Below are 12,430 nucleotides of genomic sequence, written 5' to 3'. Positions count from 1 at the left end.
GAGAGAAAAGCCATCTAATGCCTTCCCAAAAGGGGCCTGATTTAAGGCTGCTGTTGTTGTCAACAGAAGTCTGTCAAGCATCACATTCAAACCAAACAAAGCTCAACCCTTCTGGCCAGGCTGCTGGAATGGGGAACAACTCCTAGGCCAGGAGAAATCACTTGGAGTGGAACACAGGGACACAGTGGTCTTTGAGCTTTAGCTCAGCCATTCCTCCAGACAAGTCTCAGAGGTGCTGCTTTGGTTAATCTAGTGCAAAACACTCTGCAGAGATTTACTTGGCTTAAAAGTGGCTTGCTGTGGCTGAACTTAAACTCGTTCTTAAATTAAACTACAAATATGAAGGTCCACAGAGGGCTATGCAATAATTTGCAACCATGTCCCTCAAGGAATCACAGCTGGACATGAAATCCCTGGAAGCCCACATTATCCACACACTCCACATCCCCAGCACTTGATAAGGACTTCGGAAACAACACAGATTACTGTAGCTGGCAAAGGCATGGACCTGAAATTTCCCATTTCTTTGGGTGGGAAAAGTTGTACCAGCTGGGAGAGAACTAGGCACCACGCAGCTCCCAAAATTTCTGGCACACAAATCCTTCTGCAAGGAAGACACTTCATTCCATAACCTGGCATGACTGAGTTTTGTACAGAGAAAAATGAGCCTGCCAATCACTCTTGACCTTCCCCTTCCTACTCTGGAACACCTCTCTGCATCTGTTTTAAAATGAAAGACAAATCCCATGTATCTGCAGCATCTCAAAATATCCTTTACTAGGATGAAACCTCGCTTTTTCAGAAGGATTCGTGTTCATCTTTGAGTCTTATAAAACACTGTTTTACTGGCTTTGCAAATCATGAGGGCACAAGTCTCTACCCAAGTATTTCTCTACAGAACTGCATCTTAAACTCGTCATACACAAAGCTACACTTTCCCAGAATAAAGCAAGTTTTGACCCAGATTCTGGAGAATAAGTATCTTATCGACAGAAGTGACTTTTAAATAACATAAATTTAAACTTTTGACTTAACACTGTATACTTCTGATCATAGATAACAAACAAAAAAAGGATATTGAAGGAAATTATGTAAACTAGCCTGTGAGGAAAGCTGAAAATAAAGACCATTGTCCTTATTCCATCATTCTTGTGCAAAGGACTGCAAACCCAAGCTTGGGATCCAATGAAAACATGGAGGTTGAGACTTCCAAAGCAGTAGAAGAGGTGAAAAGAGTGAGCAAAGGAGAAGGACTTATGGAGTAAAGAGTGTATTTCAGTGTGCAAACTCAACCTCACTATAGCACATTTCTGCAGGAATCAGCAAACCTGGAAGGCTCCAAGCACCCAAAGAAGCCCTGGGGAAGGATGTCAAATCCCAGGGCAGTGTGCTGTGGATAAGCTTCAAAGTCAAGGAGAGGCACCACAGGAGCCACTTCCTCCACTCACTCCTTACAAACGTTTTGCTAGCGGTGCTATTCCCAGGGACTTCTGGAGACTGGGCGTAGATGCTCTGCAGCTTTCAAACTAGGGAGGAGGTTTGAGATTGCCACTTAATAGCGAAGCATGAAACCCCAGTTACACCAAGGAAATTTATCAGAGAATGGCTTGGGTTGGAAGGGGCCTTGATGACCATCTAGACATCCCGCTGTTCTAAGGGCTCAATCCCCTGCTGTACGGATTATTTATCATCTACATTGCCATTACTAAATATTGGTAATTCTGCAAAACAACAGCGTAGAAGGGAAGACATCTGCCAAGGGCCGCTCAAGCCCGGCTGGCGTCTCCGGGAGGGGATGCAGAGACTGCATGACACTGGAATCCCATGGGAAGGCAGGGATGGCAGGGATAGCCGGGAAGCGCGGGGAAGGCAGGGCACGGGGGAAGAGGCCGTGTCAGGCTGCGGGGGAGGCACGGGGCAGCGGCAGCTGGCGAGGGCTAAACCGGAGGGCGGCTCAGCGGCAGGCGGGACCCGGGGCTGCAACACCCGTGAAAGTTTCATAAGCCCGGTGCGGCTCTCGGTGCGAACGGGGCCGCTGGGCTGGGGACTCGTCCGGCCCGTGGCACTCCCACACACACAGAGACGCACGCCCCCGCACACATGCACACACACACCGCCCCCATCCCACGCCGTCCCCACCCGAGACAAAGGCCGGCCCCGCCGCCCCCCGCGCTGACAGCCCGGCCCGGCCCGGCCCCGCCGCACGTGGGCCGCCCGCCGAACTTAGTTTGTCCCGGCGCCGCCGGGCCGGGCCGGGCCGGGCCGCCGCGGGCACCGGAGCCGATCGGGGCAGGGACCTGAAGAATGGGGAGAGCTGGCGGCCTGCGGGCCGGAAGAGCCGGTGCGGGCGCGCAGGGCTCGGTCTCTTCCCTTCCCTTCCCTTCCCTTCCCTTCCCTTCCCTTCCCTTCCCCGCCGCTCTCCCTCGGGGAGGCTCCTGACAGAGGTGTCCACGGGCCCGGCCCGGTCCCGCCGCCCCCTCACGCCGCCGAGGCCCCGCGCTCCCGCTGTTCTAAGGTTTCCTCACCAAAACCTGCCCCGGGAGCGGCTCCCGCTGCAGTCCCCGCTCCGTGTCTCCAGCTCCTTCCTCGCTGTGTCCCACACCCGCGCAGCTGCGGTTTGCTCACAGTTACACCGATCGACCCGCTGATCTCTCATAAAGGCGAGGGCGAAGATGTGCGGAGCTCCAGGCTGGGGAGCCTCGCCCCGATCCCTGGGAAGGCGGCGGAGCCAGTAACCCCTGGAGCCGTTTGCAAACACAGCGACGACAAGGAGATGTCTGGGATCTGTCAGCACAGGTTGCAAAGGGCTTCCATCCCTGATGCCTTCTGCATGGAAATTACTAGAACGGTAGATTTAGATTAGAGGTTAGGGAGACATTCTTCTCCGTGGGGGTGGTGAGGCCTTCTTGGTTGCCCAGAGCAGCTGTGGCTGCCCCATCCCTGGAAGTGTCCCAGGCCAGGCTGGATGGGGCTTGGAGCACCCTGGGCTTCTGGAAGGTGTCCCCGCCCATGGCAGAGTCTGGAACAGGATGAACTTTAGGGCCCTTTCCATTCTATGGCAGGTTCAGAGGATGAGGAGAGGGTCATGGATATTGTTTGTTCTCCACCCATGTGCAGTTCTGGGCTCCTCAGCACAAGAGAGACATGGACATACTGGAGAGAGTCCAGCGAGGTGCCGTGGAGATGATGGAGTGGTTGAAGCACCTCCCCTGTAAGGAAAGACTGAGAGAGTTGGGGCTGTTCATCCTATGGAACAGCAGAGTTGGGGAGGGCTCATCCAGGTCTGCAAACACCTGCAGGGAGGGTGCAAAGAAGAAGGAGCCAGGTTCTTCCCAGTGGTGCCCAGTGCCAGGAGCAGAGGCCATGGGCACACACTGATCCACATCAGGAAATACCTTTTCCCTGTGATGGTAACCACGGGCTGGCTCAGGTTGCCCAGCGTGGCTGTGGAGTCTCCAACCTTGGAGGTGTTCAAAAGCAGTTGGGATTTTCTGAGCAGCCAGCATTAGCTGCCCCAGCTCGAGGCTGGACCAGACAACATCAGGAGTTCTTTTTCACCTTCAAGATTCTGAGATGCTGTGAAGGATTTTGTATCGAGGTGTGGATATGCACACTCCCATCATAATAAATAAACAGTATTTCTTGAGGTTGTCTTTCTATGAACTGACATTTTAACCATCTACCCCCAGCACCAGGCATACAGCATTGCTCATACTACATTTGTTTCTCATCTAGTTAAATAATTTTTTTTTTCTTTGTCATCATGGGCAAAGAAAGTCTTTTTTCTAGCTGACACATGTAGCGTCACATCTTTGATTTCCAAATCAGTGTCATCACTTTTCTTCTTTTGGAGGCGATAGCCAGTTTCCAAAAACGACCAAAAGGACAAAAGGAGTCACAAACAGAAAACATTTTCAAAATTGCAACTGTTACCTCTAATTTTAGCACATGTCTATGAAAACCTCTAAATTGTATCTAGTAAGAGAGCTGACATTTGTTACACAATTCACTAAGAGCTGTCACAGTCCTGAACAAGTTGTAGCTTGTCGGAAAGCTGTGGTAATTTGAAGGACTGTGATAATTAAGAAATGTAATGCCAATGGGAATTTATCTCCATCCCTCAGATGGCCCAGGAGGAGAGACAGCCCTGGAGTGGCTGGGGTCCCTTCCTCAAGACAGCAGATACACAAAATGCTCTAAGGAAAGTCTCTGTCTGTCAGCATGACCTAAAAACCACCTTCCTCTTCTTATTTGTAGTCCAGTGTGGTGATTTGACAAATCTGGAAGCAAAACATCTTCCTCCTCTTTGATTTTCTTTTAAAATTTAAAGTTGTCTCTTTAGGCTTGTTTTGTAAAGGTTGTGGAATCCCCACCCCTGGAAGTATCCAAGGCTGGACAGGTCTTGGAGCACCCTGATCTAGCAGAAGGTGTCCCTGTCCATGACAGGGGTGTGGAATGGGATGAGCTTTAAGGTCCTTTCCAACCCAAACCAGTCTGGGATTCTGTGATGTAATGTGGAAAAGACAGAAGCTGTTGATCTAAGGAGACAAGGTACAGAGCAGCCCTCTGCACCTGGGAGGTGCTGAGGCCTGCATGCAGAGCAACATTGGTGGGACCCACTGGTGGCACCTCAGAGAGGGAAACCCCTGGATGAAACACCCTCAAGCTACATCCGGCTACATGTGAGACCTTAACTTTCAATTCTTAACCTGCTTGGGGTTGTTGGTTCTTGCTTTTTAGCTGGGGGAAATGGTTCTTCCCAGGTGCTGATGTGTTGAAAAGCGTATGGAGGCAGGCAGGCTGGCAAGGACAGTGAGACCCATTTTATTTTTAATAACAAACATTACAAAGTCTTGAGCATTCATGTCTAAGCAACTGTCAGTTTTCACATCAGCGATTCATTTGTTTCTGCCAGACGTCTATGTTGTAGTAAATTACCTTGAGCTGGTTGCAAAACTTGCCTGTTACAAAACTGTAATTAATGTTTCAGAAACTCGGGGGAAGATTTGTTATTGGCAGGGTGAGTATGAATCCCCAGACACAAACATTCCTCTAAGATAACACCGTAGCCCTTGGTGTTACCGACACACACACAAAAAGTGGTGTAACTTAAACCAGGGTAATTAATTACACAGATGACTTCTGTATACAATTAAAACCCTTTACAGCTATCACTTTGGCTTTTTGGTCTCACTCACTCCCTGCCCTCTTCATTGTCCCAAACTGGATTTTTCTGTCTTTTTCCTTATTGGTACAAATATTGATGAGCTGGTGCATGTCTTCACTGAAGATCCCTCTGTACAACCACTGATCCACCACAAACACAGGAAAACCTGCCTCTACCTCACATCCATCCTCACTCAGCACAACTTGTAGTGGTTGTGATACTCTCTTGCAGTGATGGAGCCCTGACCTTAAATTCCTGAGTCAAATCTAAGACAACAAAGCCATGTATCCCAGCGAGTTTGGGAACAGGAATAAGTACCATAATGTGGCAAAATCCCAATAGAGAAGGACTGTTTCATGACTTAACATGCTTCTGAATCCCATTTGTTGGAATTTGGTGGATTCCCAGTTGGAGACATGATGAGATTTCTTGCAGGGAGGTTGCAGTCAATCCCTGCTGAAATGCCAAGATGCACGTTGCCCACATCACCTTTTTCTGGTGCAATACCAAACCCATTCTACTACTCGACCAGGAGACCAGCAGAATAACTTCCAGACAGCCAGTTTTCTTCACCATGGGAACTGCAGGCTCCAGACAGTATGGACATGCTCCAAGGCCTGGGCAAGCAAGGACCCTCTGTGCAATCCTCTGAGCTGACAGCAGAGCCCCAGGCTTTGTGTGGCTCTGCCCAAGAAGAGCTGACATGAGCACTTGAGGGGCTCCTCATGGCTGCTGAACACGACTGGGATTCACAGTGACCGCTCTCCTTCTCCAGCCGCCTCTGAACAGTCACTCCCACTCTCCAGCCTATGGCAAGAGAGCCTTCTCAAGACCCTCTCCTGATGAAGCAATGTCTCCAGTGGCTGCAGTGTCCATTCCCTCTCCTGATGAAGCAATGTCTCCAGTGGTTGGGGAGCACCATGATTTCCCCATACCTTTCCCAGGGTGACAAGGGCTTGAGCTGTTCTTGCCTTTGTGCCTCCACTTGCCCCATGTGATGGCAGTGGGATGGCTCTGTGAACCAGAGAGAACTGATCCAGGCTGGTAAAGCTCTTCAGGGAAGGAATTAAACTTTGAATCATCCCTTATCATAGAATCATGGACTCATTTCGGCTGGAAAGGCCCCCTAAGGTCATTGAGTCCAACCATTAATGCAGCACTGCCATGTTCACCACTGAACCATGTCCCCAGGTGCCACATCCACTTATGTTTAAATCCTTCCAGGGCTGGGGACTCCACCACTGCCCTGGGCAGCTGAGTCAGTGTCTGAACATCCTTCCAATGAAGAACATTTCCTTAATATCCAACCTAAACCTTCCCTAATACAACTAGAAGCCATTTCCTCTTGTCATCCTGGGAGCAGAGCCCAAGCCCCACCCGGCTGTCCCCTCCTGTCAGGGGGTTGTGCAGAGCCAGAAGGCCCCTCCCGACCCTCCTTTTCTCCAGACTGAGCCCCCCCAGCTCCCTCAGCTGCTCCTGCTGCTCCAGACCCTTCCCCAGCTCCATTCCCTTCTCTAGACTTGCTCCAGGCCCTCAACATTTTGTGGGACCCAGAACTGCTCCCAGGATTCAAGTTCAGCTTACACTTAGTCTAACAAGTGGTTGTTTGGGCAAAAACAAAGACTGAGGTACTTGACTCCCAGGTGGGACCCAGCTGGAGGGACAGCTGCTTGGGTAGAGGAACCACAGCCCACATTGCTCCTGGAAACTCTCCCAAACTTTGGTAAAAAATTTAAACAAAAGCTTGAGAAAATTGCAGGAAAAATAATTCCATCAGGGTTGTCAGTCTTAAACTGCCAGTGGCACACTTCAAACAGTATCAGTGCAGTTGTATCTTGAAAAACTTCCCCAAGAAAGCTCGAGAAATTGCTTTGCACTCTCACAAAAAGAGGAATGGGATTGGCACAAGGTCAGTACACGGCACAGGTGTAGCTGAGGGATGAGTGGAATGTTTTTCCCAACAGGAGGAACAGGCAGCCAACGTGACCAAGTTTAAGGTAAGGTGGGAAAGAAGAGGTCAGTAGATTAAATTCTTCTGCTTCAAATTATCACACAGAGCTAGGAGAGGTATTTATTAGAACATATCAATATGTTTCCAGATGTTAAACAAGAATTAAGGGCAACATAGCCCCAAAACAAGGGGCTAATGTACAGAAGCTAATTCCACTAGTAGAATAAGGATAAAATAGCTCAGAAATGGGGGTTTCTGTGCACAGGCCCCTCCCCTCACCCCCCCAACCTGTGCCACTTCTTCCCTGGCACTTGCATACTTAAATACCCTTCTTCATGCTTCTGGTTGTTGAAATGACCTCTGGCACTTTCCCAGGTGCTCACAAGGAGCCCTGCTGATCCTCCCCGTGGTGTAGTTAAAAGGTCATGGGGGACTGGGAAGCATCTGAGCAATTTAATATGGATCTGGGTGTGAGTGGGGTGGGTCCAACCCCAGGCAGGGCAGCACATTCTCAGGCTTTATTCCACAAGTTGTGCTGAGGAGCTGGATTTTAAACTGTTCCCAGTCTGGGGCACAGGCTTTTCTTCATAACTAGGGACAAGAGGATAACTAGGAACCAGAGGATTTTTCTTCTCGCTCTTCAAACCTTCAAGTTTCTAGGAATCCCACAGGTGAGGCAAAAAAATCCTCTGTGTTTGTCTTGCATTTGACTTATTAATGTCATACTAATGCATTTGGATCAGGAGCTGGGATCCACCCTGAGGAAATCAGGGCACTCTGCTGCTCTCACTCCCTGGGTAATCCTTCCACCAAGCTCTCAGCCAAGGGAAAGACCAGCACCTTGGAAAAACTGCTAAATTTTCAATTTGGTTTCGATTTTGTTAACACAAATGTCTTGGCTTCTACTTTGTGTCTTGCACTGTTTCACACATGAGGGCAGAGCCCCCCATACCTACTGCAGGGGGGTAAAAAAGAAAAGTCAGTGCAGCTTCAGCCTCCTACATGTCCTGTGCCTCCTGCATCACCTCTGCCTCTACTTATTGCACCTGCACCTCCTCTTCCTCCTGCATTTCCTGTGCCTCCTGCATCTTCTCTCCCTCCTGTGTTGCCTCTCATTCCTGCCTTGCCTTTGGCCCTTGTTCACCTTTAGTTCTGCCCCTCTGCCCAATGGGGCAGCCCATATTGGTACCACACAGGACACAGTTCCATGCCCCTGTGAAAGACCTGGAGACTGGCTGGAATCAATCAGCAGGAATTACTCCCCTGGAGAGGTCACAGCTGTCAGCCACATGTTGTGGGGCTGCAGCTCCTGAGAAGCAGTATTAGATGCAATATCAAGTTCCTAAAAGTTAGAAAGTCATAGAATCCCAGAATGGTTTGGGTTGGAAGGACCTTAAAGCTCATTTTGCTCCACCTGCTGTGGTGGGCAGGGACACCTTCCACTAGACCAGGTTGCTCCAAGCCCCATCAGTGCACATGGTATCGTAAGAAGTGCAGGGTTCTGAATACTTTTTGTTCAAACCAAGCTTTGAGAGAAAGGAAAAAAGATAGGAAACTATAAGGAGGTGTGACAAATGGGCTTTTCAGGAATGAAAAAAAAAATAAGATTTGTTAAGAAGAAAATTCTTTTAATGCCTTAAAAACATGACAGACAATGCTGAGAAAGCACTGTAATGGCACAGTCAAAAGTCATCTGAAAATGAAATTTTCCATTGTGGGCCTCCTTTGACCCCATTAACTGCAGACATTAGAGCATTTCACATCCTTTTTTTATCCTGTTAGGCATCCATGGGGCCTCAGTTAAGCTGGACTGTCACTCAGGACACTGAGCAATGGGCTGTGGTGGCTCTGATGTGTCAGCAAAAGATGTTTAACTGTAGGAGAAACAAATGTCTCTGGCCTTCAAGAAACAATTTTCCAAAGGTTGAACTCATATTGACTCATGCCACTGTAGCAGAGAAATGCACTCGGCACTCTCATCGCAGCCTACCGGGAATCAGCAGCATTTCCTGTGAGGGAAAACAGTGGAGAGGAGCCAGGAATGAATAAGCAGCCTCATTGCATTGTGGATCATAAAACCTCTTCCTATGAAAGGGCTAAGTAGGGCTTGTTAAAGCATTGATGAAGCCAGAGAATAAAATTACAATGAGGTATACAGGAAAATTATAACCTCCAGGTAGGTAAGTAGGTTGAGGTAGGAAGGAAACAGGTAATAAAGGAACTGGCCTCTTTGGGAGGTAGCTTATGTCATCTTCTCCTCGAGCACCTTTCCATGTCATAGAATACCCAGTGAAGAAATCTCTCCTGATATCCAACCCAAACCTCCCCTGCTGCAACTTGAGGCCATTTGCTCTGGTCCTACTGCTGTATGTCACATTCCTCAAGAAGGATGTGCATCACACCAGGACCTCAGAAAGAGCTTCTGCACTGCTGCCCATGACACAGGGACCACGTGTGTCTGAGACAGTCTCTTTGTTCCCACCACTGAAGTGGCCTGAAGGAAGCCACTGGAGTTTGCTGGTGTGCTGGAGGGCTGTGATGTGTTTCTGAATGTCCTGTGGGAGGAGTTGAGCTGGGCTGATGCCAAACCATGGCAATGGATGAGCATTAAATAGGGACTTACTTTGTCTCAGGGTCCCATGGCCGGCAGCAAAAACAGGGTGAGTGACTCCCCGGTGTGAACCTAGACAAGATCGACCTTTTGATGCTGTGAAATCCTGCAAGAATTTGTTTTAATTAGTGAAATTTGTTGGCAATGGTACCTACAAGCAACAGTTTTTCTTCTCATCAGAGAAGAGGAAGTGGGAAGATGAGAGGGAAAACAACATGGTGGCACTGAGGCAGTGGAAACAAGGAGGGGGAAGAGGAGCTTCGAGTGTTGGAGCTGAGAATCCTCTGCAGGCCGTGGTAAAGACTGTGTTAAAACAAACTGTCCCTCTGTAACTCATTAAGTCCACAGGGGATGCAGAGATCCACTCACAGCCCATGGGAAAAGTGCTCACACCAGAGAGGGTGGATGCCAGAGAAAGCTGGGATCCAGTGGGAAACCCAAATGAAGAGAGAAGACTTCTGCTTCCAGAGAGAGAGGGCCCTTGCTCCCAAACTAGAGCAGCCTATCCCTAGGGGAGTGCACCCCATGGATGAGTGACCCACACCACAGCAGTTTTGGGAAGGTTGTTTGTCCATGGGAGGGACCCCATGGCATAGCAGGGACAAGACTCCTGTCCCTGAGCAAACAAAAGACCTCAAGTGACAAACTGACCAAAACTCCCAGGCCTTGTCTCCCTGTGCTGTTGCTGGGAAATAGGAAGGGGCTGGGGGGAAAAAAGGTGTTTCAAAAGCTTATTTTACTTCACATTATCCTCTTCTGATTGCTAATAATAAATTTATTTTATACCTTTAAATTTGAATCTGTTTTGCCCTTAGAGTGTTTTTTCTCATAGCCTTTATCTCAACTCATGAGCCCTTTGTTAAATTTTTTCCCTCTCATCTGCCCAGCTCTCTGTAACAAGAGAAGTGAATGACTTTTGTGGGTGCCTGGTGTTTGGCCAGTGTTCAACCACAACAGAGTGAAAGACATCCATGACCCAAGGAACTCCAGACCCTGACAACACAGGCATGCAGACCACTTAGAAGGATTGATCTTCTGCTTTCAATAAATCTTCTCTTCTGCCCAAAATCCTTCCATTTCCCCCCACCCCAGACTGATTGCAATTTTCAGCATGTTTTTTGGTGTTCTCCATTACATCCTTGGTAGAACTGTCCCAAGCCAGTGCAAAGGCTGGACCCTCCAGCTGAGATCACACTTTTGATGCAAAGTGATTAACTTTGACATTACCATTGACAATGCTTCATTCAAGGACTATAGCACAAAAGAGCTGAAGAAGTGTGTGTATCCAGAATTAGGGCCCTGGCACAGGTTGCCCCATGCCTGGAATTGTCCAAGGTCAAGTTGGACAGAGCTTGGAGCAAGTGTCTCTGTCCATGGCAGGGGGTGGAACAAGATGAGCATGAAGGTCCCTTCCAACTAAACCAGTCTGTGATTGTGATTCACTGAAATTCAAGTGCAGGCTGGGGCTTCTCCCTGCCCACAGTGGAGCTGGAGCCTGGTCCGTGGTTACAGCTGAGGGTCATTCTGCTTCTTCTTGTCATTTTGGCCACCACAGTGACTCCATGGCTTGCAGGAGAGGGAGACTGGGGGCAGGCAGTGTCATGGGGAGCCCAGCAGCGATGCCAGTGTGATGGTCTGTGCAGGTGGGCACCCAGGAGGCTGCACAGCTCTCAGCAGGCTCAGGAGGGGCTCCAGGGGCTCCATTATACCAGCAGTGCACTCAGAAAGGCTATCCCCAAACTGGAAATGGTGTGCTAGTGATTAAATTGCAGATTTTCCCTAATTAACACAGATGCCAGAGAGACGTTTTTAAAAGGATGTGAGAAACTCAACAGCTGTTGAATTTGCACAGCCAACGTGCATGAAAAAAGCCCCATGGGTAGGAGAACACAGTTCTCCCAGAGGAGCTGCTCTGCTCTGCCTCTGACCTCCCAGGCATGACCCTCCAGGGACACCTGCAAAATAACCTCAGAAAAGAGAATTATAACTTTCAGTAATGCAATGGGCCATTTGTATCTCCACCAAACACAAGGGAGGCACCACCTTCTCTGCCTCTGCTCTTGGCTAAATGCTTTTGTATTCCACAGGCAGTGACAACCACCTTCTCTTTCCAGCTGTGAAAGATGCAAACCAGGTTAGCTGGCTCAGCTAACCTGCCCTCTGCTCTCCAGGAACAATTTCTTCTTCCTCTCTAATTACTCCATCTATTAACACAATAAAACTAGGCTAAGAAGGATTTTTCCTTGTGAGAGTGGTGAGACCCTGGCACAGGTTGCCCAGAGAAGTTGTGGCTGCCCCATCCCTGGAAGTGCTCAAGGCCCAGTTAGATGAGCCACGGCTGGAGTTCCCTGCTGAGAACCAATTCTTGCTGATGTTTCCTTTGTTAGAAATGATGACAGGCTGCCTTGGGCTACATTGGTGCTCTGCTTTGCTCTGGAAAGCAGGGAGGTTATCAGGCCACCACAAGTTCCCTGCACAACATTGGAGCTGTTTGGGACACAAGATTTAGCAAAAAAAAAAAGCCCAAAACCTGGAGAAAAGACCAGTAACAACAAAAAAGCAGAGGAAATCACGGGCTTGGGAAGTCCTTCCCAGAGGACAGAGTAAGTGGAACATTATTTTTGTATTTCTCTGCACCATGAATGGTTTCTTACGCAGAAATTCACTGCTGCACAGAGGGGAGCAAAGGTCCCTCTGGACT

The 12,430-nt window shown here is 49.0% G+C and overlaps 1 long non-coding RNA gene across 1 annotated transcript; it reads left to right on the top strand.

The window, feature by feature from the left end:
- Positions 1-7,561: 7,561 nt before the first annotated feature.
- On the top strand, positions 7,562-10,520 carry LOC121354488. Its single transcript, XR_005955287.1, has 3 exons — positions 7,562-7,789; positions 9,752-9,778; positions 9,859-10,520. It is a non-coding gene; the product is annotated as an uncharacterized LOC121354488 (long non-coding RNA).
- The last annotated feature ends 1,910 nt before the right edge of the window (positions 10,521-12,430 follow it).

Source organism: Pyrgilauda ruficollis, unplaced genomic scaffold, assembly GCF_017590135.1.
Source record: "Pyrgilauda ruficollis isolate IOZ18807 unplaced genomic scaffold, ASM1759013v1 scaffold23, whole genome shotgun sequence".
In the NCBI taxonomy this organism is placed as follows: domain Eukaryota; kingdom Metazoa; phylum Chordata; class Aves; order Passeriformes; family Passeridae; genus Pyrgilauda; species Pyrgilauda ruficollis.
This window is presented reverse-complemented; position numbering and strand designations above follow the sequence as displayed.